Source organism: Melanerpes formicivorus, unplaced genomic scaffold (assembly GCF_026170545.1).
Source record: "Melanerpes formicivorus ecotype bairdi unplaced genomic scaffold, bMelFor1.0.p_v2 SCAF_1, whole genome shotgun sequence".
Classification (NCBI taxonomy): Eukaryota; Metazoa; Chordata; class Aves; order Piciformes; family Picidae; genus Melanerpes; species Melanerpes formicivorus.
The window spans coordinates 18475224-18502780 of NW_027142353.1; the positions used below are offsets into that span (position 1 = coordinate 18475224).

Consider the following 27557-nt stretch of genomic DNA (forward strand, 5'->3'; position numbering starts at 1 on the left):
CCTGGGTTTCAGACCCAGGCATGTCCCTGCCTTAAATAAAAATTGCTGTCAATATTTAAACTACAGTGCCCATATTTTAACTCAGCTATTTAACATGGAAAGAGAGCAACAGCAAAAAGAGTCTTTCCTAGTCTCAATTGATCTTGTTGAAAACATTCAGGAAATTTCAGCCTCCTCTGACTGAAAGCTGAAAATAACAGGAGGGGAAGTCGAGGTATTTAAGCAATATTGGAACAACTGGACCTTGGGACTTTGTTTTTATATGGTTGAATCATCTTATCATAATTGAAATATTGTCATGGATAAGCACACAGTTATTCAGGAATAGTGTCAATTGTGATTCGAAAGGAATGCTGAAAAAGAGTTCTTCCAGCCTTTGACACAATGAATTGCAACATGTTTGCACTGAAAATGGAATAAATTTCCCAGAAATGTTTTGACAGAACCCATTTCCAGACCTTTTTCTATTATCTCTGCTTACCTGTTACAACAGCAGAGATTTCTCTTTCCTGCTGGGGACAACAGTACTGCTAAGCACAGCCTGGTTGCTCACCAGCACTTCCACAGCAGTGGATATGCTTGCGGCACCAAGTACAAGCTACAGGCTTTTGGCAAGAAAACGTTTGCAGTGAAACTGTTTGCAGGGAAAAATTTGGACTGGTTAGAATAAGTCTCGACAGTTTTGTCCTTTTCAAAGGTTCAATTCATTTGCTGTACTTCAAGCTTATCCCAAATGGATATTTAAAGCCACAGTATGAGTTCACAGTATCGCTAAGGTTGAAAGAGACCTCAAGGACCATCGAGTCCAACCTGTCACTACAGACCCATGACTAGACCATGGTACCAAGTGCCACGTCCAATCTCCTCTTGAACACCTCCAGGGATAGTGATTCCACAACCTCCCTGGGCAGCCCATTCCAATGACTAATGACTCTCTCGGTGAAGAACTTTCTCCTCACCTCGAGTCTAAACTTCCCCTGGCACAGCTTGAGACTGTGTCCTCTTGTTCTGGTGCTGGTTGCCTGGGAGAAGAGACCAACCCCTTCCTGGCTATAACCACCCTTCAGGTAGTTGTAGAGGGTAATGAGGTCACCCCTGAGCCTCCTCTTCTCCAGGCTGCACAATCCCAGCTTCCTCAGACTCTCCTCACAGGGCTTGTGCTCAAGGCCTCTCACCAGCCTTGTTGCCCTTCTTTGGACACATTCAAGTGTCTCCATGTCCTTCTTAAACTGAGGCCACAGTACCACAAGGTGTGGCCTAACCAATGCAGAGTACAGGGGCACAATGACCTCCCTGCAGTTGTACCGCCTTGCACAACTTCTGTATTAAATCATAATTCAAAGACTTCTTTTAATCCTGTGTAAACCTCACCTTGATAAACAGCACTGATTTTTTTTTAAGATAACGTCATATTTTTTATATTTCAATAAACAGAACAAAAATATTTTGGATTTGATCAAATCAGTAACATCAACAGCAACACTCTAAGATAAGTTGTCCACGTATGAACATGAAAAGTGGACTGCTGCTGTTATGCTTACACACATTTTTTTCCCAGAAAAACAACTCTGCAAAAATTACTTCAAAAATTTCTGTGTTGAATATGCTTCATTTTAATGCAGTATTTAATTAGCTTGTAAGAGATTTTTATACCTTCTAACCTCCAGTCTATCTACACACATTGGCCCCTGACACTTGATAGCGCTTCCCCTTTCACACACTTCCCGGACAAATCTCATTGAGGTGCAATACAAAAACTAAGCCAGAACAGGATAAAAAAAACCACCAACATCCAAACAAGTTAACCAACTCTTTCTCAGTCAGAAGTATGCCTCCCAGTAATCCCCTGCAAGTTTATGGGTTGCAAAGTATACTCTACCAGTATTTGACTTTCACAAAGATACCCACTTTACTATAATGCACTGACACTGAAAGAAAGCACCCTCACACTTATCCCTCTGCCCGTAAACTTTGACGATGTGCCTCCTGAAGTTTATCCATAAACTATTTGGATCATCCAAATGCCTTGAACTTGGAAAAATCAGTATTTCTGTAATTCCTGAATTTTAACACATTAAATCAGAAATAGTAAAGTTGAGAAGAGCTTTAAGCTTATCTCATAGTATCTCAGGATGGAGGTTAGGAGGAAGTTCTACACAGAGAGAGTGATTGCCCATTGGAATGGGCTGCCCAGGGAGGTGGTGGAGTCACCATCATTGGAGGTGTTCAGGAGAAGACTTGATAGGGTGCTTGGTTGCATGGTTTAGTTGATTAGGTGGTGTTGGATGATAGGTTGGGTGCAATGATCTTGAAGGTCTCTTCCAACCTGGTTTATTCTATTCTATTATCTGAAATAGTATTACCCATTGTACCACTTTATAGCAATTGAACAGAACTGCTTGTCCACTACCAAAACACCCCACCATTATGCTCTGAAAAGAAAGAAAAGGAAGACACTGAAAAGATGCAGCTGTGTTTTATGCTTTTAAAATTTTTTAAGAGCAAAGTTCACTCAATGTACTTAAGAAGGTTGGAGGTGTTTGGTTGGGTTTTTAACTTTGAATATTATGGTTCTGTAAAGTTGGATGGAAATCCATGATTTAGGGTCCCAAGTCTTTTCTGGCTTCATTATTGCCAAACATTCACCAAACGAGCAAGGTCCACCGGAAAAAAAACAAAACAAAACAAAAGAAATATAAAGAACAATCCTGTGCTGATACACAAGGCACAACAGAATCTGAATTTTGTAACTGTAGTGCTGGAGTAAATATAGCCACACAAATAAAAACGTTTAGTATTTTTAAGGCAAAAAAGTGGAAACTTTCCCACCATTTCTAAAATCACACTTCAAGACAATCATTTTTACCTTCCAGTGCAGCACTTCAAAGACGAAAGCCATCATGTTTATCTTTCCTCTAATTGAAAAGTATGATGATATTTTGGGTGTCTAGAGGCTAAGAGTGTTGAGATACAGGTAATTATCTTTGCCAGAGCAGACCATTCCTACTAAGGCTGTTTTCATTTCCCTTCAAGATTAAAAAAAACTAAAACCCAACCAAACAAAAACAACGACAACAAAGCAAACAAACAGCTCTATACTGAGTCTTATCCTCAAGTTTAAGGACCCTACATACTCCTAGTACAACATATCTACCTCTCACCCATTTCACTGAATTTTGAAAACATCAAGTGCATTTCATAAGCCTTATCACCTACAAGATGTTTATAGGGAGCTGTCAGTTTCTATTAAAGAGTACAATTCTGACTACTGTGGAGGAGAGCTAAAAAATACAAGTCCTACAAGCTTAAAATTATGCAAAATGGGAGTACATTAATCATCTCACCTTTGTAACAATGATTTCTGTGGGACCTAGTTCTCAGCCATAAGATTCATGTCATCATGTTAAAAGAAATTTATTTAAAAGGGTAGCTAAAAGTGCTACACATTTGCAAACAGTGTGAAGATGGAAGTCAGAGCCAAAGTTCAGGGTCAACAAATTCTGCAAAAGCCACAAGCCAAACAAATTCATGTGGTTAAATATTATGCATTTAATTCTAAAAACCTACAGTGAACTTTGTTATGAAAACTACAAACAGAGTTGTCCTCTGCCTTACAACACAACCATAAACAAAGACAGTCTGCAGTTACAAATTTTTGCAGTCATACTTGAAGCCAACTGTGAAGAGTTACAAAATGATCTCATGATAATGAGTACACTGGACGATAAAATAATGTAAGAGTTTAACATGATGTTAGGCAAAACAATACAGCCAGAGGGAAAACCCAAAACTACTAAGAAGTGCACAATGATGGTTCAAACAAGACATTAACTACAGAGGGAAGATCTTGTGGACATAGCAAGTAATTCAACGAAAACTTCAGCAAAATACTAATAAGCTGACTATGATAAAGCAAGCAAAACATTTGGAAATAATGAGGGAGAACAGACAAGAATTACACTACTACATAGTCATGAAGCATGTAACTCCCAAGCAATAAAACAAGTTTGGATCCTCCATCCCCCATTTCAAAGATTACTGCAGAGCTAGAATAGAGGTGAAGAACAGCAACAGTGCCATCAGCACTACAGAAAGGCTTACTTATATGAAGAGGCATGGCAAGACTTTTGACAACAGAAAGAGTACGCTGTTCATAGAGACTGATGATGAAGACCTAACTAAATTGTGACTGGGAGGCAGGGGGCACTCACCAAAATGAGCTGGGAAATCACACAAAAGACAGTTATCTTTGCACGTGGCAAACAGAGTTTGAAGTTAAATGGCAGGTTAGGTACTGAAGTGCAAAATTATCAACAAGTTTAAAATAACTTTTTAACTTCAGAGTCAGATTATTTAAATAGTTATCAGAATCACTGCTGGCTATTAAGTGCTTGAAGTCCTCCTCAGAAGCCTCTAAACTCTGGTGACTAGCGGGTAGTCATGCACCAGTCAAGGCACATGCTGCTGTCCTCAACTCACCCTTTCACCTTCCCTGTCTAGGGACAGCAACTCCTTACAAGCAGCCTAGCCCAGCAGCCAGGACTGGCTATGGATCTATACGGACACACTGATCTTCAAGCCTTCCCATAAGAAACTCAACACTTTTGTCTCCTATTTCAAACAAATAGATTTCAGAGATGGTGAATTTGTTCCACCAATCTACAGGCACTTAAACACATCACCGGTGATGAGTGGAAAACCAAAGCGTGAGAGAGGGGGAGGAGGGGTATTAGATCCCCCATGTCTGTGGAAGTGTCAACCAACTTCCAGGTCCACGGGTGAGGTCCAAAACCAGGAGAAGGGTTGGGTTTAGTTTCACATAGTGCTCTCTATCATCTCCCTGTGGGATTGATGTTGTGGCTTCTTAACACTTAGGACCTTTTACAGCAGGGATTAAGCTGCCAGCACGTCCCCCACTGGTGTTTCCACTTCAAAGAGCTGCTACTGTGGATACCAAAGCCTTTGAAAGTGGCCTCACTGCACAAAGTCACAAGCATTAAATGAGGTCTTTAAAAAAAAAAAAAAAAAAAAAAAAAAAGAGAGAAAAGAAAGAAAATAAAAGGGAAAAAAAAAAAAGACAGCAACACTGGCTTTACAAACACATCAGTGCAGCTACATTCAAAGCCTTTCATGCCCCCTCCACTGTGGCAAAGAAAATCTCATGGCTTTTTGGTTACCTCCCTGCCCCCTTCTTAAGAGTATGGCAATAAAGCCATACAGTCCTAAAGCATGTCCCAGCACCAGCAGCAGGGAGTCAAAATACACACAAGAATTGCAAAAGAAGGAAAAAAAAATACAGGTGAAGTGAAAAGTTTTGAAATGCAAGCGCTAGAGCTCCAGGACAGCGCTGCGCTGTGCTGCCAGTGCATGTTCAGCATGCCAATAAGGTCTGCAGCACTGCAATCCCTAGCACAGGCAGCCCACACACCGGCGGCCGCCTCCGCTAAAACCTCTCACCAGCTGGAGGAGGTGCCCCAGGCCCCATCACTTCTGGGCTGCATGGCAAGGAGATGACAGCAGGAAAACCAGTGCTGGTCTCCTCAAGGCTGTGAGAGGCTGTATAGCTGGGGATACTGTGCCATGGGTGAACACAGCTGTCAGGAAAATCCCATGCACGTTATTGTAGCATTTTGAAGAAATAAAAGGGAAGCCGTGCTGAAATCCTGAGTCACCAATTGGGTGCAGAGGTCTGCTCCTGCCAGCAATGGAGCTCCCTGTCCCACCAGAGGCTCATCCAGGGATGTCTGCTGACAAACCAGCATGGCTATAGGCTTAAAATATGCATATAGCTAATAGCACCACACACTGTTTGAAAAGTGGTAATGAGCACCCAAAAAAAAGATCAAAACGGACTAAAAGCAGGCTCTGGTACCTACAAAGCAGCTGCTTCCCCCCACCTTGATGTCCGGAGTCTCCAACAGAGGGCTGCCAGAGGAGAGTGTTAATGCATAAACCAAACAAGCTGAAACCTGGCAGTGAAAATCATTGTACTGATCACTTCAAAACTAAGAGAAATCTTGCCACTCTGCATTTTAAGGTTAGTTTTAGACCAAGTTCAGAACACTGCCCATAATACCTATAAAGTGCAAAACTCATGACAGATTCAGGAAATTGGGTGGCAGGGGGATAAGCCATTTAGCATACCTGAAGCGTAAGTAACAGCGTGTTTGGGGGGGGGGAAAATGAAAAACTGAGCATAAAAGTCCTCGGGGTGGCGGGGGGAAAGGTATTCAAGCCTGGCATTCAAAAACACTAGAATTTTAAATAAATAAATAGCTAGCTAAGCCTGTATCTTAAAAGTGTTCACAAAGGAAAAATACTGAAAAGTTGCCTCCAGAATTCATACACACGGAAAAGAAGTGGGGGGGAAAAAGAAAGCCTCTTGTAACCAAGTCCTACCTTGCTTCCATTAAAACCACAAAGGGAAAACATTTCTGTATTTTTCCTTAGTTGTATTCTCTAATTCTGCCTGTTGTCAGAGGCGCTGTACTCTTGGCAGGAGAGAAGATTTTACAGCACGTGAATCTCCAGATTGACCTTGTCTTTATTTATGAGTTTGGTAATGTGTAACACACAGACCTCCCCAAAACCCTGTCTATCAGCCACTCAGAAACTGCTAAAAAATTATTGATCTAAACCAGAAGAAATTAATAGATTCTGATATGAGCCATCTGCTCCTATTTCTTGATCTACTTCTTTATGCAACAGCTGTACCACTAAATCGGGTGGAGAGGGACCTGGGGGTGCTGGTCGATGGCAGGCTGAACATGAGCCTGCAGTGTGCCCAGGCAGCCAAGAGGGCCAATGGCATCCTGGCCTGCATCAGGAACAGTGTGGCCAGCAGGAGCAGGGAAGTCATTCTGCCCCTGTACACTGCACTGGTTAGGCCACACCTCGAGTACTGTGTCCAGTTCTGGGCGCCTCAGTTTAGGAAGGATGTTGACTTGCTGGAACAAGTCCAGAGAAGGGCAACAAAGTTGGTGAGGGGTCTGGAACACAAGCCCTATGAGGAAAGACTGTGGGAGCTGGGATTGCTTAGCCTGGAGAAGAGGAGACTCAGGGGTGACCTTATTGCTCTCCACAACTACCTTAAGGGAGGTTGTAGACAGGCGGATGTTGATCTCTTCTCCCAGGCAGCCAGTACCAGAACAAGAGGACACAGTCTCAGGCTGCGCCAAGGGAGGCTCAGGTTGGATGTTAGGAAGAAGTTCTATACAGAGGCAGTGATTGCCCATTGGAATGGGCTGCCTGAGGAGGTGGTGGAGTCGCCGTCATTGGAGGTGTTCAGGAGGAGACTTGATGGGGTGCTTGGTGCCATGGGTTAGTTGTTTAGGTGGGTTGGATTGGTTGATGGGTTGGATGCGATGATCTGGAAGGTCTCTTCCAATCTGGTTTGGTTTATTCTAAATTATTTCATTTCATTTCATTCTCCTCCATACAATGTCATTTCATTTCATCCCTCCTACCGTCTCTAGTAGTTATTGGGTTTGTGCTAAAAAAAAATAAATATTCTGAGTGTGCCTACAGTACATAGGTGTGCGTACATTTGTGGACATATAACTAGGTATAAAAATGGTGAGAAGGAAAGACAGACAAAAAGAAAAAAAAAAAAAGAATATGTGTGGTCATCCCTTTTGTTTACTGCAGAGCTCCCAAACTTGAAAAGTTTGAGGTTATCACAAGTCCAGACCTGGTTATAACTGCATTCTTCGCCAGACTTCAGGCTCCAAGAATCTTGCATGTCTTCTACAGAAGGGCAAGCTGCACACTGGCAGTTCTCAACAGCTTTAGTAATCAGCAGCAGCACCTACAGTCCCCTACATCATCAGTATTTCTTTGTGCTAGTTATAAGGATTTTGAATTTAATCTCCTGTTGGGTATGCTCTTCAATTTCCACAGGCCCAAAGTTTTCATTTATTAACGTGCATAAAATATGGAATTAAGAATTTCACATCACCACCACTGTCAGAGGGAAAGATCAGTGTTTTAATGGCCTTATTGAAAAAGAATAATTGGGGAGAAAAGAAAAAAAGAGGGGGGCAGAGGGGAGGAGATGATGAGGTTTCCTAATTTTGGAAAGGGGCCGAATGATTTCTTTCTCCTCGGGCAACCACTTCCCAGATAGAACTGAGAAGTTTGCTTTTAAAAGATGACTTTGGACTCTGTATATCAATAACCAGCAACTGTCACTGCATTTGATAATAATGCATAAGAAGATTAATTAGTCAAGCAGTTAATACTACTATTATTTGAACTAGTTTTCAGCACTGACACCCTCTTGAAATCAGTTTTATTTTCCTCAGGGTATAATTTCAGCTTGTTTACGGACCAGTTACATAGCACTGATTCACAGTAGTTAATCATAACACATTCTATTAAACACAACGTATCAAATTAGCGTCACAATCAAAGTCTGGAAAGCAGTCTTAAAAAGAAAATATATACTAAGTATGCTATTTTATTCCTTTTTCCTACAATATTCTACCAGTCTTATTCACACCAAAAAAACAAACCAGGGGGGAGCGGAGGAAGGGGATTATCATTGGACTCAACAACTCCTTTTTCCCTGAAAGAAAAAAAGATAAATATTCTCCAAAGTCAGAATTTTCTAGTAACATAAACAATGTATCCCTAATAGCTGTTTTGTGAAATTTACATCTTAGTAATGTGTCTAGCTAATGATTTAGGAAATTAAAACCACATGTGAAATCATTAATGAGGAATTTCATTCCTTTTCTCATCTCTCAATACCACCAAGACTGAGCATTTTACAGAGCTTTTCACAAATAAACAGAGTACAGATTTTCCTGACGTTACTTGTGAGCAACAGAGAAGAATATTCACAGTAGAGATGAGTTACCAGACCCCAGTGCCTGAAATCCCCCATAAAAGGGAAAAAAAAAATAATTTGTAGCACACAATTACCTTTGATTTCTATAAAACATACAACTTTCAAATGAAGAACTTAGTTTGACACCACAAATAGTCTATAGTCAAACACTAAACACTACTCTTCAGAACCTCTAACTCATTAGAAAATCCTAACTAAGGAAAATAAACTAATTCTAAACAGAGTAATTATTCCTTGAAAACAAACAGACTGCACACAGTAAGACCTTACCGCAATAACAGCTCTGATGAAATCCACAGAGCATACTACTAAATGAAAAGAGGTACCAGAATCTGGTCCAAAATACTTTTATTATAAATTATTTACATAGTAAATGTAAATACAGAATATTTACTACTATCTCCACCCTCCAAGATGAAAGCCCTTACCTATCTATATAAAGTATTAGTACGCATACAGCTTGAGCAAGAAATATCGTTTTTCATCCTTTTGTCACCGGATTGTCTGTCAATAGCTTGATACAAACTATTTGACCAAGGGAGGAATGCAAATTTTTGCTTTGGCAGTCAGACATAAGGAGGATAATTCTACACATTGTGATCTCCAAGGTACAAAAAAAAGTGTCACTTAAATTATGTGAAAGCAAGAGACAATCTCAAACCATGAGACTGCAAAGTTTTCTCTGAAAGTTGTGCATGAAAATGGTTTTACCCACAAAAAGTAAAAATTCATCTCATGTTTTATAGCTTGAAACAAAAAAATTGTTCAACTTGCTTCTAGTTATCACTCTTTGCCTCACATGCTTAACACGCTATGCACACAAACGTATTTAAACATCAATAATGATATGTATCCATAGTCTTTGGATTTTTAATAATAATGCTCTAAACCATGACATGTGTTTCACTTGTTTGTAGAGCTTGAAATTCTCAGAAGAGGTTGATTTTACTCAGAAGAGAATAGCGCTTAAAAATAACCTGTCCATGAACTGAAGATGTGTCAACAACCTAGCTGCAGATCTTCCGCAAGTATTTAGCAAGAGAAGCTGAATCGACCTCCCCTGAGTAGCGTCAGCTGCGAGGAACCTGGAGAGGTGACATCGGGAGTTTTGAGCCCATGTCCTTGGAAGAGGGGCATGGGGTTGAACAGTTAGTCTAGAAGGGCCTATGTAATGCAATACTTTAAAATTAGTGGAACTTGATTCTAGGCTAATAAAACAAAACAACAACAATAACAAAAAACTTGAGACTTCCCTCAAACTTACACCCCTGAAATCTTTCCTGGATAGCAAAAAGTTCTTCTACCTAATTTCTGTTTCAAGAAATTGATCTTCAGTCTTCCTTCAGCTCATAAACTTTTATACCAACATCCTATGTGAATACAAATATTCATATGTAACGTTCAGAAGTATTACACAAAACAGGAGATGATAATATATGCTTGCCTTTTCATTGTTAGTCTTGAAAATAATAATAATAAAATCTAAAAGAATATTATATACTGTGCATATGAATGAGGCTGCTATAACACAACCCAAGACAGTATGTTAATTCAGGTAGCTAACTGGGTAGGACCTTAAAAGGTACTGAGCACCATCAATGCATATGGCAGTCTAAGAAAGTTGAAGAGGCTTCAGCACATCATAGGATGAGGCAATGTCCTCAGATCCCTCCCACAATATGACAATAAAGTTTATTTCCAATTAATAACTCTTCTATTCTTCCAGAATTTTACTGATTTCTGCCTAAATAACCCTTTCGTTCCCTACAGAGCATTTAACATAAATCTTCTCCATTCTTTCTTGAGGCTCCTCCTCAGCAAGAAAGTTGATGTGCCTCAGCACAGCAAAATCATGGCTCTGAAAGCCAGCCTGCTCATTAAATTATTCTGCTAGCTGTGTGTTCTCTCATTAAAAATGTATAAAGATCAGATAATTGCAGCACATATTATTAACCTTCTTTTCCTTGTTTGTGTGTACAGGTTTTGTTTTGCTGCCAAGACAAAGACCTGGAAAGGGCAGGGAAAATGCTCAGCTAAATGACAATACAAAAAAATCTCCCAGCTTGCTTTCAAGAGCAGAAAGAATCACAGTGCAGTGAAAAACACTCTTACTTCTGTAATAGGGTAAAATATTGTAATCCTGTTGTATGGCTCCTACAAGTCCAAGACAGGCAGGTTTGGCTTTAAGTAAAGCCCCTGATAGGGAATTATTTAGATCAGCCAGTCTAATTCACCTAAATCTTCAAACATATCTGCTATAAACTTCACAGATTTCCAGGTTAACTCCTTCTCCTTCTGAAAGCTACGAAGCACTGCCCAACAACAATCCAGCTAAAAATCCAATTAGGGTAACAGCACTTCTGAAACACACTGACCCATTTCTTTTTTTGTTTGTGTTATTTTAATACGCGTACATACTCACGGTCTATTTCCGAAGAGAGCTATTTACATCGGAAATTAATTCCCTTTGAAAACAAGTTACCAGAAAAGCCACCTATCGCAGCCAGACAGCACATATTCACCCAAGAAGCATCATTTCCCCGACTCCCTCAAGCAACACATACACGGCATGCAGCATACTGCAGCAAACTCTTTAAACATTCAATAAAAGACAACGATCCTCCTACCTTCTTCAGCCCTGTCTATTCGGCACATTCCCAACGTGAACAGGAACATCTGATATAAACAAACGGCCGCATCTTCCCCATTGCATCATGGCAAGTCATTTTCACATGAAACAATGAGCAGCTCGTAATTTTATTATTATTATTTATTAATTATTTTTTTTCTTCTGTGCCGAGAAAGCCTTGTGCCTTATCTGTTTTTTTTTTTTTTTCCCTCAGATGATGAAGCAAAGACACAGCCTAAACTCTGTTGCCGAAAGACTGCAGCCCTTCCTTCTCCCAGAGCCCTCCCAGCGTATGGCAGCCAATCACACCCAGCTTCGTCAGCCCTACTGCTCTTAAACTGATCCTAACGGGATGATTGACACAGCAACACAGCACTTCTAATGTGTAAAAACAATGCATCCATACTGATGAACCAGGAATTTCTCTCGCGCAGGGAAGGAGTTTTACTGGTGAGGTAAAGCAGTATCTCCATGGAATAACAAAAGCAAACAGCTCCCTTCCCCTCCACTGCAACAGCAGCTACACCATTTCTTGCACAAGGATTTTCAAAGCTTTGCTAATCGTAAATGCTTGCCCAAACATTTCCAAAACTGCAGAACTGCAGTGATCCTGTTGTGGCTCTAAAGGTGAGCTGTGCACCATAAACCAGACCATCTATCCTGCATTTTAACACGCAGCCAAAACACGCTCTGATTCCGGCAATAATATTCTTGTTTTCATACTGCATGTGCAGTGCTTGCATTTAACAGCAATACATACACATTTCTGAATATTTGAGACCAGTTGTTAGGGACAGGACTGCAGGTATGGGCTGCTTCCTGATGAAAACAAAACCAAGACAATGGTGTTCTGATATCACCAGCAGGCAAATCACATTAGCAGCATGTAAACTTCAGTTCGTGTGATTAGCTTACAGCTGATGTTCATTTGTATCAAGGTTCTGGCATAAGGGCTATGATACCAGTTGACATTTTCAAGTCAAACAGTGGGCAGCTCGATATATTTGGTACACAAGGTCTGCTGTCAATCAGTTTTCCCACAAATTTTTGTGAAGTTTTTTTAAAAAAGACAGAACAACACAGCCAAGGATTATTGAACAAGGGTTGCAAGTAAGAAAAATACAAAAAGGAGCTTAAGCTGAAAGTCAATCTTCATCCAGAAAAGGATCAAGACTGCAGTGCAATACTACTTTAGACAGCAGTTTATGCAATTCAAGCCATTATATAAAAAAATGTGTAAAATGTGTTTAAAATGCCACTAAAAGTTTAGAAATATGAATAGACAAGAGGAAAACAAAGCTCTCATTCACTGGCAGCTCTGTCCCAAGGTCCCATTGTTTCCTATGGACTGTTTTGCATATTATAAATACAGCTTCCCAAAAATCCATTATTCCTCTATCCTGCAAGCAAAAAAACTCTCCTTTGGGCTCCACCATCTCCTACTCCATTTGTGAAAACCCTCCCCCTCCTGGCATGGCTGAAATACACTCCTGCCAAGGAGGCTCCTGCCAGTCAGCCCTCGCTCTCTGCTCAATCTTTCCCTCCCCTCTGCTCAATCTTTCCCTCCCCTCTGCTCTGCCTATATATAAATAAAGAATGATACAAACCACTCCAAAACAAAACCTCATTTGATTCTGGTGGGTCTCAAGAGACCCTGGGAACAGAGGTGGTAACTACCCATTATTAAGACAACATGGTGCATCTTGTTGGTATTTTCCACATTCTTTTGACATTGCCAAACTCAAGCTGCCTGTGTTAAAAATTTTCCATGCTGGACATCTGCTACAGGATTTATTTACTTTTCTGCCAAAACACAGTTTGCCCATTTCTGAGACAGCCTTGACAAAAACATGCTGCTCTGCCACTCTCATAACTCACTCTAAAGGGAACTCTGGTTCCCCTGCTTATGCCAGGGCAGACTTGAAATTTTTCAGGAGTGCTGATCTTGTGCTTTTTTCCAGTTTTTTTTATTTGTTTGATTTGTTTTATTTGCTTGATTGGTTAGCTGTTGAATTGGTTTGGGGGGGGGGTGGTTGTTCTTGCTGGGTTTTTGTTTCTGAGGGGTTTCATGCTTGTTGTTGGGTTTTGATGTTGATTTTTTTATTATTATATTTGTTGTTGTTGCTATACCAAGGCCATGGGTTTTTTTGCTATACTTATGAAAATATTTCCCTATTTGACAAAGCTTTAAAACCTACTAGAATTCACCTGACACATACCACCTTTTCAGGATTTTTTTCCTGGTCCCTACAGTACAAACCTCTGAAAATGTTCTGCAGTAAGTGACCACCACTTCCCTCCAGCCATCCGTTCATATGTGGCTGGAAAGACACCAGCCCCACGGTGTGACTGAGCATGTAATGGGCTCAAATTACAGGAGATTAGCAGGATTTCCCCTGTAACTGCTGCTCCCATCTGCCAGAGACCAGACATTGGAGCTGACAGCAGGAAGACAACCTCACCTGTTGCTCTTATGACCCTTCAGCTGTGACCCACGGGCACGCAGGAGACGTGCCCTTGAGAGCACACTGTAGAAGGAGTATGAGAAAGGTCAGGGGGAACCAAAATGTGACACAAACCTGGGCAGAAACAGGAGGGATCGTAACAACAGAGAGAGACAAAGATATGAAAGAGCTAGTCTGGAAATCCTGGGTCTGGTTGAGCAGAAGTTTACAACAAGGATGAAGACAGAGCCCAAACCAGACAAGACACTGGGAAGAGTAAGCACTAGCCAAGAGAAGCTAGATGTCCTCTCCATGGACCACACGTGCATGGTCATATGACAACATGTGCCATGAGCTTTTGTGGTCCATTAGGTGGCTTCTAAAGAGGGAGGAAACTTGCAAAACTCAAAAAACCACCACAAACCCAAGACACTAGCACAATTCCCACCCCAAAATGTATGGGTTCAATGCTGCCTGCAGAATCCTATTTCAACACCACTGCTTCACAGTGCATACACCAGTCTTCAACCACTGCAAGAGCTTCAACTGCAGTCAAAAGGATTGTGAGGTTGCCAGATACTGTTCCTAGGACTCTTGAATCATGCCCACCCAGCTCCTCATGTGGGCTACTGCATTTTAGTTTCTCCCTTGCCAAATAGATCAGAAGCCTCTCAACTCAATAGCAGGTGCTGAAAATAAATCACATCACATTTGTGAATCCTTCAGCTAGACCAAATCAAAAACCTCAAGAGAAAATGTATGATCTTTCTCAAAAGTAGCACTTGAGTAGCAGACAGTAAGTAAACTGTAAGTTTGTGGAGTAAAGAAAAAGAGACTATTTTCTTTAAATACCTACTTTGTACACTGAGGAATGAGGAGCTCCAAAGTGCCTGATCTTGAATCAGTACATGCCCATGTGCTCATTCATTTTTCACATCAGTTACAAAGAAAAACACCAAGATTTCAATTTTCAGGCCAATTCATATAACTGTATTACATATTTAACTGGAAAATGGCATCATATTAGAGAAGCTTAGAAATTCAGATGTCAAACAAAGAATTAAAAAAATAAAGATAAATTCCCAACTTAACAAAACACCACCTGCTCTGCTTGACATGCACCTATAATTAATTAAGGGTAAAATGCTGCCAACTGTGACTACTACACACAATTTTCTGAAGGGTGTGGATGCAACCTTTGGAGAAAAGTGCACTATTTTGGAAGTAATAAAGAGGACGAGAACTGGAACGTGTAGAGCCCGCACAGTTTTTCCTTCTTTACTCTTCAAACATAGTGATTAGGTCTAATACCAGAAACAACAAAAATGTCTCAATGTAAAGGAAGTTTTGCAAGTGTGGAATAAGTCTAATGTCAACATTAAAGATGCCAAGCAACTTACATGATGTTCAGTATAGCAGAAAGATGATTTTAAGACTTTCATACATGACCGACAGCCACATTTCAGTAAGTTCAGCAATGGCAGGAAGAACTTAACATTTAATCTGTCAGTTACAGACTCTCCTCTTAGTAACTACCCACAAGCGCCACTACCAGCAAAATTCACCCTTGGTAGTTAACGGTCTCAATGACAGCATAAAGAAAAGTCAAGGCAGCTACCAAGATTTTAAAATTAGGCACCTAGTGCTCTTCACACATAGTAACACTGATGCCAGCCTTTGCAAAATACTTCACTGAAAGTCTTCTTAAAGTCCACTCACTCTCTTTAAGAACTTAAAGTCTAGGATTTAAATTGTTTTAACTTCCTAGCATGCATCCAGACATCCCAACATTTCCCTAACCTAGGAAAACTGGCAATTGATTATGCACAGACCTGAATAAAGACTATTCTATTTTCATCATATATGCTGAGAGAGCTATGAAATGAAAACACACCACAGAAGCAAACGTCTCTCCAACTTACATGTTAGGATTCAATCTTACCAAAATTAAGGTAGCATCTGGAGGCCTTCCAAATCCCCTCTCTCTTCCCACTTGTTGCACAAGGAATTTAAACCGTGTCTAAATTGTGAGATCCAAACACATGGGTTCAGGCACACATCCAGTCTGCATCCTGACTTTATTTTGGGATGACACCAATTCCCCATCAGACTGAAAAGTGAGTACACATGCACTGCTCCTTCACAGAGTGTTTCCAGTTGGAAAGGGTGATGAAAGCACCAGCCAGAGGAGAGCTGTAGCGCACTCCAACCAGGCTTTGCAGATGAACATTTGAGAGACATATCCTGGGTGCCTTGGAGAGCTGAGCTGCCTCTGGATAGTAGCCTTATGCACTTAGCTGAAAATATATTTGACCAAATATAAACAACCACATCTCACTGAGTCACTCTACTCCCCCTCTCTCTTTATAGTCACTGAAGAGAAATAGGCATTTGCGGGCTGTGATTCATCCTATCCTAAAGTAGCTATTCTAAGAGATTTCATCATACCCTAAAAGCATGTGTTTTCCTATTGGTTACCTGAAATGGTCACCCTTAGACTCCTTCTATTGTGTCCTTCATTAGACATGTAAAAGTTGAACTCTTACTACAGAAGCAGTTTTCTCAGGAACACAAATATTTTGATAGTTAAATGCACTGGATAGCACTTCTGAGTATTTGAAATAACTGAAGACATTAATATATAGCTAAAGAACACCTGTATTTTGACAATGTCCAGTTACAGCTTTAGTGTAAATCCTCAGCTTGCCATAAGCATGTTCCAGCTATGTTGCTATATAAGCTACATAAGCTTGTTCTCTAAGCTATGCTGAACATGTTCCAGGGTTGGTTTTTTTTTTTTCCCCTGACTGAACATCAGTCCTTGCACTCATTCACGCTTTCTACCTCTGAACAACTGACACCAAATTAACCCAAGAGGAGTCAGACTCAGATCCTCCTCTCAATTCTCCTTTTGGTTTTGGAGGGGGGGGTAATTTTAGTGGGAAGGAAGATTGGTAAAAACAACCAATATCTTGATGACTCTGTCTATATAAGATAGGTAATATAAACTGGCAAAATAATAAGGTAGGCAAAATAAATTGTCAAACTACCTATGTTGCCATACTCTTAGAATGCAGACTTATGCAAAAGTTGTTTTTTCCTTCCAGGAAAGTGATTGAATTTTGCTTCCTGACAGATGAAAAGAAAAACCCACACCAAAACCAAACCAAAAAAAAAAAAAAAAAAAAAAAAAAAAAAAAAAAAAAAAAAAAAAAAAAAAACCCAACAAAAAACACCCCACACAACCACAACACTAAAGTGTTTGCAGTTTGCTCATCTGAAATACCAAATCTCAAAAGTACTGAAATATTAACATTTAAAGTTTAGTCATCTAAACCCAGACACCTAGTACCTTCTTAGATGCCCTAGGGGATTCCTGCTGGAAAGACTAATGGGTTATTGTTATGTTCTGGCTTATATTTGCCAGTCCTGTGCAGATGTCCCAGATATAAAATGGTCTAGTGTCATTTGAGATGTCATATGTTTAGGTACCTGTATCCATCCAAAAATGTAAACCATTTCCTCCATTCATATCAGGATAGAGCCCTAGTCTTCGAGGGCTATATGGAAACCAGGAACCCTTTGTCTTCAACTGCTGAATTCTGCTCAGAATAGACATTTTAACAATCACAGGAAAGCATAAAGTAGAAGTACAAGCACTATTTAAGCCAGCAACAGATGTCCTAAATTAAAGATATATCCTTCTCTTTGCCAACTGACTTCACGTCCCACTATTTTGTACAGCATCCACCATGACCAAGGAATCATCTCATAGAAATCTCCCAAGCCTCTCACTCCAGCTGAAGCAAACAGCAAATGCTTAAGCCTTCATAAAAATGTATTTTTAATCCATGTCTTTAGAAAGAATATTTGTCAAATGTGTCAAATTAAGAATAGAGCAAGTGTTGTACCCTTTAATCTTTAATACCCAGATGGAAACAATGCAAAGGTATAATCTGGCACTACTCGCTAATGCCCAAATTATCTTTAGCAAGACCCTTGTGTACTGGGAAGTTCTTCCATTCCTGATAAAAACATGCTCCTTCCTCCTCAGATGCCTCCATGACTAATTTCCTCCAAAGCTATTGTTCTGGCTTCATATTTGGACTAGCTCCTATTCAAACCCACAACAGGAGGAAACCATTTGACAAATCACCTTGTCAGAGAACCTACTAACCTCAGCCACAATGTGACATGGGTATAGGAAAACCTTCTTGTGTTTCAGGGAACATAGGTGGAAGACACTTATACCAAACTTCTGCCACTTATCCAGCAAATTTGGTGGTTTGCCATAACAGCCAACCTACAGGGAAGACACAGGGGCAAGATTTGTCCCGTAAAACACTTCCTAAATTGCCAAAAATAATACTTCATGTAACTGCATGAGAAAAGTATTCCAATTATGTTTTCTGTAGGTAAACCAAATATTTTTTAATCTTCTATGAAGCTTCAGTTATCAGCCTCCAACGTATCCCAGATCCCGCATAAACCTCAAGTAACAGCTGCAAATAAATCCTCCAAACAGTGATGTAATGAGGACTCTCTAATTATCCTTTAGATCCAAAAGTTCTATTACAAGCCCAAAGGGGAAAAGATGCCACTGAAACTAAACTACATTTTGAATTTTCCTAGCTTCAATTAGCACAAAAATAATTCGTCCCACTTTAATTCGTTGACATTATCCTATTGCACACCCCTGCAATACAGGTGCAGAACATCCCATTGCTATTTAACAGGTGATGTGAGCTCCCATTTCCCTACAAGCTGCCACGTAATAGCCTGCGTCTGCAGGGTAGATGCTCAGGGGCATGCAGCAAAATCAGCAAGCAATCTTCACTGTAAGCAGAGAAAAACAGGCTCCAGGAGGCCTCACAGAAAATGAGAGCCAACTGGATAATTTCTGTTGTTTGCTTTGGTTGTTTTGGGTTTTTTTTTAATCAGTAAGAGTAGGATTCGATCCCTCACCCTTTTACGGCAATTAATAACCTGTATATCTATGAGCAAAGGACTCCATATAGTTAGCAAAGCATTACTTTGGCAAGGAGGGAAGGCCTGGAGTATGTAAGTACAGGGTTTTATTTCTTTCTGTGAAGTATGGATGACAGGTAGGAGAAAGCTATGCCAAGTGAATAGCTGGCAAGCACAGAGTCTTTTGGTTATCAGGCAGCTATGTTTTGTGAAGTTTATGAGTTTGTGTTCACATAGACAAACATTTCTTTAAACATCAGATTTACATGCATTCAGTTATGAGTTTTGCACCAAATTTCCATTTTCAACTCAAAAGAGATTGTTTTGTCTCAGCTTGCTCTCTGATTAGTGTGAAGTGCCAGGAACACCTATCTATATAATGTTTTTAAACACTACATGTGGATCTTTGGCTAATTACCACATAATACATGACCATGAACCTCCATTTTTCCCATGTCACATAACAGAAAACCAAAACCAAGTAGCTGTGTACACAGGAAGAAACACTCAGGAAAAATAAGCAAACAAGAAAGAGTAATGAAGAACCAGAAACAAAATCCTCTAGCAGAAGCACCAAACATAGGATAAAATGGCATCCAAAAGCCTGATCTCTGAGAACAGCATGTTTCAAGGAGCACACGTCAAGATTTAATCCCACCACCTCAAAAATGAAGCAAATTGCAGAAAGAATGTCTCAAAATAAAAATGTACACAGGGCTCCATTCACTAGAGGTCCAAAAAATGCAACAGAGACTTATTTGTAGGGAAAGTCTCTAAGGGAATAACAGCCAGCTTTCTAACACTTTCTCTAATAACAATAAAATATTAGCACTGAAACACATCAGTAGAGCCAAAATATGATTACAAGACATCCTGTCTGCTACCTTTGGCTTGCTTAAAGCTAGTACTAGGCAAAAGGGACTGCAGAGGAAAAGCTCAGCTCCCGCAGCCTAGACCTCTATTCATAACAGTAGTTCTTCACTTAATCTAGGCACAGCAACAGGATTTCTTCTGAGCTAGAAGTAACAAAAGCAATGACCATCATCTCAGTTCCCAAGGTACGAACTAAAGAGATTTTCATCTCTACCTCTTCCCTTCATTGTTGGCAGCATATACACAGGAATATCACTCAGCTGTTTTTCATTTTCTTCTTTTGATTCTTTGAATTGTTAAACTGAACAGAAAGGCATAGATTAAAAGCTTTGGATCCTGCACAGAAAGGGCCACAGAATTTTAGCCCTCACTATTTCAGTCGTCTCAGATATTTTGCATATTTAATGCACTTTCATTTTACAAAGATCTCTATAACAAGCCACTTAACAACACAAAATGAAATTACCAGTGCTTACTTTCTAGAAGAGTTCTTTATAGGTCCTCCGAAACTGCAAATTTGATGCAGATGCTTCCAATTACGGTCATCTTCAAAAATATCCTTTCTGAGACAACATAACTCAAAGTGTATTCGTAGCTCCAAAAACCATCCTAAGAATCCTTTAAAGATACCTCATTCATTCTGACCCTTTCTTCCAGCCTGTTATGCAGAAAGCAACAAATAACTATAAACCCACTGACAAAATCATGCCAAAGTAAGCAAAGTGGAACTACAGCAGTTTCAGTCATTCCTCCTGTTTAGAAAACTCATCATCCCAATCCTAAATGCCTTCTGCACAGCTCTAGACAAACTGACATTTCTTCCTTTCCAGTTTGTTTCTAGCAGCAGATGCCAGCAGGGACTCAGCAGCAGGGATCAGCTCTAGCAGGTTTGGCACTGCTCATACCATGTAAGAAAAACGCTTCAATCATATTTGAAACTTGTAAAGAACAATGAGGTAAGCTTTCTAGAAAGTGAGAACAATGCTGTAATAATCCTCCTGTCAGCCCTAAGGCCATCACCACAATTCAGATGACCAAACTGCTCTGCTGCTTCATGAGAGAGGAGAACTGAGCTCCACCCAGCTCTAGCCTCCAGTTATTGCCACACTATTAGTCAAGAGGCCTCTTTATAGCTCAGGAAGGGTATTGATTTTTCTTCCCCCTTCCTTCAATTCACAACAAGGAGGACAGGTTATATCAAGAAAATGACTGACTGAAGCCACCAACACCACCTCCTTCTGCTAGAATGTGCCCTAATCTTACCACTACAGCTATTACACTCTCACCCTTCCTGTCCACACTCACCACTGCTCCCACAGGATGCATAACCAGGTCTAACCATTTCCAGGCTCAACAGCTTGCACCTCCACAAAGACTTAAAGTGTGTCCGTACCGCTGGAACCCAGCAATCAAGATGGCACAGTCCACTTCATCTGCCATGATATAAACTGGTATGGGCTGTTCAATGAATTAGGAAGAAAAAAATAAGAGAAATAAGATACCTTCTAAAGGTGCAAGTAGCAGGAGAAATACACTCCACCACAAACAGGAAGCAAAGAGCACAAAGCTTTATGAAATTAGGTGAATGAATTGAGTAATGTAAGACTTACTTCTAACTGCCAACAAGCAATATACAATTTCAAGAGATGAAATATCTGATATGCATTGCATCACCCAAAACTGTCAAGATGAGACCCAAATGCCATGTCTTTCACCCCACCCCCCTCACGATACTGAATCAAAGACTCAGACACAAGCAGATAGCAGGAAGTATTTCATTCACCTGTTCTGCAACGTGAAATCTATGGTGCCTCTAAGTAAGGCATCTTTACTAGGTTTCATTAATCTGAAAAGCTAAACCTAACATTTACTGCAGCTAAATTTTAAAGGCATAGCCTAAAACTACCACACTCACTCAAAGACTACAGTAAACAAATGGCTTTAGCAAGGCTAACAACAGAAGGTAGTAAAATGTCCTCAAATGATAAATTTGGGGCATTTCAACACATATATTGACAAGGCTAAACATACTGAAGTCTCCAAAACTCCTCTTTTCATGTTTTGTATGAAAAAAACAGTTTCCTCATAGTTCCCTTGCACCATTATTGGTCCAATCTGGGGTCATATTTTGGACTTGACCCTTGACAAGAAGTTTCCAGTACCGCTGTTCTGGAAAGAGTATTGCCTCATTCAGGCAAGTGAAAGAATGTCCAGCTTCCTAGGAATCAGAAAAAATAAGCCTCAGCAGAGCAAAGACCAAGAATCTCCAAGACTCCCAAATCTCTTCCAGCTCACAAACAGCCAGCAGGGCAAAGGCCTGAAGGCTCAGGGAACCACTGATTGGTACCACTAGCAATGGTCAAAAATACTATCAGCTCCTAACACCCACCGCTCCAGTGACATACTCCAAAAATCACCTTCATGTTTTCACATCTCATCATATACACATGTAAGACAGAAAATACAGATTTCAGAATGGCAAATAAAGGCCAGAATAATTAATGCATCAAAGCCTATGCTAAAGCCTTCAACAGAGCTAACAATATCTATACACACATATAGCACTGCAAGGAAACATTCTAATTTGAGCATTTAGAAAGCTCTTTCAGTTAAAAAGAACACACCAACAGGCAGCTTACACAACCCAAGGGGAGGACATTTAGGGTATATCCCTGTACCTCCAGACCTCCTTCTTGATACCATCAGACATGAAATATTTGTCACTCACCAGGGGGTAAGGCCAGCTCATGAGGGCCCACAAAAATATGATGAATGTTCTGGGACCTTCCTGGATTAACTAAGAGCAATAGCAGCAGTTCAATCCAATAGCAGTCAGAAGCGGCTGCTCCACCACTTGATCCTTCCCTTGTAAAGCCCTATGAAGCTCAGTTCCTTCTCTGCTACTTTTTAGCACCAGCGTCCAACTACCCGATGAAACAGTCTCAAATTCTCTCGATGTGGAGTCACATTCATTTATCCTTCAGCACAAACAGCTGCAGTACCATCAAAATGATCCACTACTGAAGTTAAACCCAAATCAGAAATTTGGTGATAAGTAGAGGAAAATGCTGTCAACGGTTGGCAGCCACAGACAAATCTTGGTTTAGTTGCTTTAAGATACATGATCCCAACTGGTCATAGGTCAGAAGTATTTCTGTACTTTACACTGACATTATACTTCCATACTGGAACATTACTCACTGGCAGCGTTGCTGTCTCAGCTCTATCTAGGCAAGGAGCAACCCGCATCTCCAGTACACCGCAGGCCGATCATGAGGCCCTCCAGTCTAGAAAACTGCATTACCACTGTGTCTTTCCCCAGGAATAGTTGCATACCACCATCCTCCTATCTTCCAGACTGCATCCTCACCGTGCTCAAAACATCTGCTCACAGTCTTACTGCTTTCTATGGCCCCAGGCCTAGGCACCAAAAGACCTGCCTTGGGCTCTGCAGAACAGTCCCCTGGAGTCATCACGGTCTTCAGTTACCCAATGTGAGCCAAAAGTGCTGGTGGACCACTGCAAGTCAAGATAAACTATTACATATTCAACACTTTGAGCTCTTTGAAGAAGTCTACTCTTCCTTCATACCTGTAGCTGATGGAGCCATAACAACCACATTTTTATTCCAGATTTAGTGCAGTGTTTCGATACTGTGTTTCTCTGAAGGCATAAAGTGAGTTGACTGTGTCAAAACCAGCTATAGCAAATAATCCAATCATAATGGTCAAGAAAGAAAAAAGTACAGGGGAAGTAGCAGCAGTCAAAAATAGATTGTTTTTGTTTTTAAGTTGATTCACCAGAAATGAGTGACTTGAAACTGAATAGCATTTTTGATCAACACCCTTCCTGACTTTCACTTCAATGACATTTTAATGATCACTTTCTAACTAGCTCTACTTACGTAAAGTTGCAAATGAACGTGGGAGAATACTGAAGAAAGGTAATGGGGGGGGGGAATAAAAATCCATCAAGCGTTTCATTTCTTGGATGCCTCTGAGAAAATGAATATTAATTCATCTAGGGAAAAGTGATCCAGTAAAGATTTGATTGGTAATAACACCAGGATAGGAGTAATAAGTAGACAGAGAGAGTCTGAATTATCACAGAGGGACGTGAAGAAAGATACTGTGAGATTTGGAAGCCACTCGGGTTACTTTGTAATTCTGCAAAGATGAAGGTAGCTGTTTTTATAGAAGAGCAGTAAACATGATTGTAGGACTGGATGGAGCCATCTGAAGCAATATTTCTACCCTGTTAACTGACAGTATGAAAATATCATCTTTGATAACAAGTTTAATATGGTTCATGGCTCTTTACTTCTGTTTTTACTGGCAGGCTGAACCAAATTCTGAAGCCTTCCAGTAGAACCACAATGAGACCTATGAGGGCCTATTAAAAGTGGGAGGGGGGGAAAGGTAGTATAAACAAACAGGCTGTTCATTCACCTAGCAGGGCATGAGTTTCAGTGAAAATATGCCAAACCTAAATAAATCAGGCTGTATAATTTTACTCGGCAGCATAAGGAGTAAAATAATCATCCAGTGTTACTGAGATTCCAAGAACTACCCAGAGGATGCAAAAACATCTAACACCATCAGGCAGCAATGGGAATACCAATTTAATATGCTTTTTCCTCTTCCTGCCATAAACCGCTGACAGAACTTCTTCCAGTGCTTTGTAGCAGAGATTTGAACCCAAGAAAGGGCAAGACTAAGAAGGTTCCCACAATAGCAGTCATATGCCACTGCCAGTGGGATTCAGGTACCACTTTTGCTGTGGTATATATACTACTTTTTAAGAATCCCTAGGTTAGTAGGTAGAAGAACTAGTCTATTTAGTACTGTGTACTCCAATTCTGGATCTGCAACCAGAAGAGAAACTACAGAGCAGCTGTAGTAGAAGAGATGAAAATATCATCCAGCAAGTGTTAGCAGCCAGTAGACTTTATTTTTAATCTTCTTATCACAACTGTTAATCTAGAAAAGCCAAATTTAAGAAAATTATGCTCAAACGAAGATTTTAGCATCACAATCCCAAACATACCAATACCAAACATTTGAGATTTTGGCAGGCCTACTCATGCCTAAGAACAAGTGGTTTCCTAAAGGAGAGGGCATAAAGGGGTAAGTTGGAGAGGGAAAGTGTGTTGAGGAGACACAGGTCATGATGTTCACTCACCTACCTGCACAATCCAGAAGTACCACACCTGGGGCAACAGCAGGGATAGCACAGCAAAATAGCCCATCTATAGGAACACATTACTATATAGCCACTGTCCTGCAAGTTATCCTAGATGGACTGACAGACACTAGAAGAAATCATTTCTGTAGCCCACTGCTATTCCAAATTTCATGCCCACAGAGGTGAGCCATAGCACATGCAAGTGATTATGGCAAGCACCGACGACTGACATGCCCCAACTTGGGGCTCCAGCCTACATCAGAAGTTTTATTGCTAAGATCTCCAACCAGCAACTCTGGCTGGCACCCCGCCACCACCGTATCACAGAGAAGAGGAACCACAAGGCTCTACCCAGGGTTCATACACCCTCTAAAAGCATACAAGGTTGACAAAAGGGCCTTGTTGCCTTTCAGCAGCAGTATCACCTGCACTGGATGCATGCAAATAGAATTAACATCAAACACAAGTTATCAACTGGCATCGCTGATGCTGAAGTAGCCTTTTTTTCCAAGCATACTCAAGTATGAAAGAAGCTTTCAACTAGTCCTTGACAGTAACTTTACAGCATTTCCTGGAGTTTAAAGGCTCTAAAGCCTATAATATAGGAATCTTTTTCGTTTGTGCTGTGTAGTATATGCAGACAAAGCAAAAGCAGAGGACAGATGGCTAAATTTCTGCATATTTACGAAGGCATGAATATCACATTAAAATCGTAAGCACCAGGCCAAGTCACATGTTTAAAATTAATTGCACTTCCGCTACTACCTACAAGTCCACACTGCTTTAAAAATCTACAAGTCTGAACAAGATACGTCAGTGTGACATGATCGCTTAAGTATATTAATCCCACATGGATCTCCGCTGCAGCTGAATTAAAGGCACACAAGTTGTTCCCTGCTACTGTTCAAATACATATTCAGCAATATTACTGCTGTCTGTTCCCTTCCCAGAAGAAATGCAAATATGCCTCAAAGAGCCAGAAAACAAAACATCTGGCAGCGGGAGCCTTTAGGCAATGTTCTCATAGCTGAAAAAAATATCTGTATATATTCCACGTATATACAGACAAATATGCATATATGTATATACAGGACATAAATACGTAGGATTTCCGCACTAAACTAGTAGGAAGGAAAAAAATTCATTTCTGACAGTTTTTCCCCTCCTGTCACACTAACTTCATGGATGGCAACTGCCCCCCGCCCCAACCCTGCCTAGTGTTGCTGCCTGCACACCACAGCGAGCACCCGGCCACAGCGCTCAGGCGGCAGGGGGGGAGGGGGCGTTTTAGAGGAAGCCGCTGGGGCGCCCACGGCCCCACTGAGCCCTTTTCCTTTTCCTCCCACAAGTAACAAAAACTTAGAACTCCCGCCCGCCGCTGCTCCCCGCAAGCGCGCCGTGCCAAATGCTGAGTTAACAAAACCATAAATTACCGCTGAACCGGAGGCAACGGGCAAGGCGGCAGCGCCCGCCGCCTCCCGCCTCGTCCCATGCTGCGTCCCCCAGGAAAGCGAAAGGGGAGTGAGCGGCGCGGGCAGCGGGGGTGGGGGTGCACCCGAACAAATTTCCGGGCTCGGGGCGCCTTCCCGCGCCCTCGGCGGCGGCGGTAGCAGCAGCAGCAAGCGGAAAGGCCGATGAGGACTCGGGGACGGCCGCCGCCCGACCAGGTGCGGCGGGACGGGCAGCGGGACGACCGTGCGCGCCCTGAGTAGGGAGGCGCCACGGCTCGCCGCCGCCGCCAGGCTCCCCCGGGGCCGCCGGCACTGCTGCCGCGACTGCTCCTCCCAGGGGCGGCGGAGAAACGAAACTCCCGCCGCCCTGCACCCGCAGCGTCCCTGCAAGGCCCAGATCCGCGTTGGCGGGGGTCGACACCGGGACGCCGCGGGACCTCATGTCCGCCCGCCGTGGCCCTACAGCCTCCGGGCGGGGGCGGGCGCTGGCGCGGAGAGACTAGCAGAAGAACATGCGGTTGCCTTACCTCGAAGCGGGGCGCGGAAGAACGGACACCTACTTCTTCCACCCCGGCGACGGCGGCTCCGCGCAGCGGCTTGTCACCTCTCCCGCCGCGACGGCGGCGGCTGCTCGCGTAGGGGCGGTCCAACCCCTCCCTGCCAGGGCCGAGCGCCGCGCCGCACCGCCCCGGGGCCGGGCCGGGCCCTTCCGCCGTAGTCCGCACCGCCCCCCGCGCTGTCCCGCGGCCGCCGAGGTCGGGTCTGTGGTCTGGGCGCTGCTGCGGATGCGGACCGGCTCCGCAGTGTTTTGCCTGAGTGTTTCCTCCTCAAAACAAAAGGGGCAAAAAGGGGAGTGCTGCAGAGGGGCCAAAATAGTGGATTCTAGGCATGTTGTTCTGCTTGATTTTTATTGCTGGAATGTCACCATTTCGTTAGGTGATTTTCTGGCGGAAAAATACACGTGCTTTGGCTCTCAGAGCTTATTCTTCCCATGTTTTGACACTAATTTTTTAAGTTTATGTTCCCCTTAAGGCTAAAAAGCGCTTTCCCCTTGCCGACTGCAGCCAGCGCAGGCCTGTAGTACTTCTCTGCTCCATTCTCCTGCAAGTCGCGCTCCCTTTCCCTAAAAAACCGAGGAATATCCGCAGCCAGAGACA

General features: G+C 41.7%; 1 protein-coding gene across 7 annotated transcripts in view; it reads right to left on the reverse strand.

Moving 5' to 3' along the window:
- Positions 1-27058, reverse strand: part of MBNL2 (muscleblind like splicing regulator 2) — a 118378-nt gene extending 91320 nt beyond the window's left edge. For 2 of the 7 annotated variants that reach the window (XM_068167415.1, XM_068167529.1), the window contains exon 1: positions 26928-27056. The gene's annotated coding sequence lies outside the window, so the exon portion shown is untranslated. Of the gene's footprint in view, positions 1-11478; positions 13817-26927 lie in introns of those variants that run through there. The other 5 variants (XM_068167600.1, XM_068167251.1, XM_068167479.1 and 2 more) reach the window with 5 other exon arrangements.
- Positions 27059-27557: the final 499 nt, after the last annotated feature.